This window comes from Gavialis gangeticus, unplaced genomic scaffold, assembly GCF_001723915.1.
Source record: "Gavialis gangeticus isolate Ggan-Ray unplaced genomic scaffold, GavGan_comp1, whole genome shotgun sequence".
Lineage (NCBI taxonomy): Eukaryota > Metazoa > Chordata > Crocodylia > Gavialidae > Gavialis > Gavialis gangeticus.
The window spans coordinates 1664679-1665513 of NW_017728959.1; positions in this window are offsets into that span (position 1 = coordinate 1664679).

Genomic DNA, 835 nt, shown 5'->3' on the forward strand with positions numbered 1-835 from the left:
TACTGGTCCAAATTTTTTACCCAAGACAGTAACAGCTCTTCTCCATATCAAATGCTTAATGTAAACTGGTGATCTACTCTGTGAAGCAGGAACTGGACACACAGCTCTCTCCTTGAACATAAGTGCCACAACCACTAGGTGAGAGACTGCCACTCACTTCACTTGTACCTATCTGCAGCCCAGTGACTCTATGGGTAGGGCAGGAAAACAGGATCAGGTCAGAGAGTGCCTTGCTTATAGTCTGGTGGTTAGTGTACTCTGCTGAGAAATGTGGGTCTGAATCCTCTCTGGAAGAAAAGAGCATTAAATTTGGCCTGGGCATGTGCTCTTACCATAGCATACTATGGTGCTGGCCATGCCCACAAGGAGGAATAGGGGGGCCTGGGGAACTTAAATGTTAAAATCCAAGGTGTGTCCAGGGTTAGGCACCAACTGAGCAGGGGATTACAGCTTGGGATTTATGCACCCTAAAATGGGAATTAGCCAGGACTCAAGCGCCCAGCTCTTTTTGTGGATCTAATCCCAAGTGACTTGTCGAAAGGCACACAGTCAGAGCTGGGAAATGAATTCTGGCTTCCATTACAGTACCTGTAATTCTGGCACACATCCAGGAGGGGCCAGCAAGGGACTGCATGCTTAGGGGCAATCAGCACGGGTTCATCAGTGGCAGGTCCTGTCAGACCAACCTGGTGGCTTTTTATGATCAGATCACCAGATCATTAGATGCAGGGGTAGCAGTGGACATAGTCTTCCTGGACTTCCGGAAGGCTTTTGACACTGTCTCTCACCCCGTTCTCATTAAGAAAATGGGAGGCTGTGGTGTAGACACCCACAC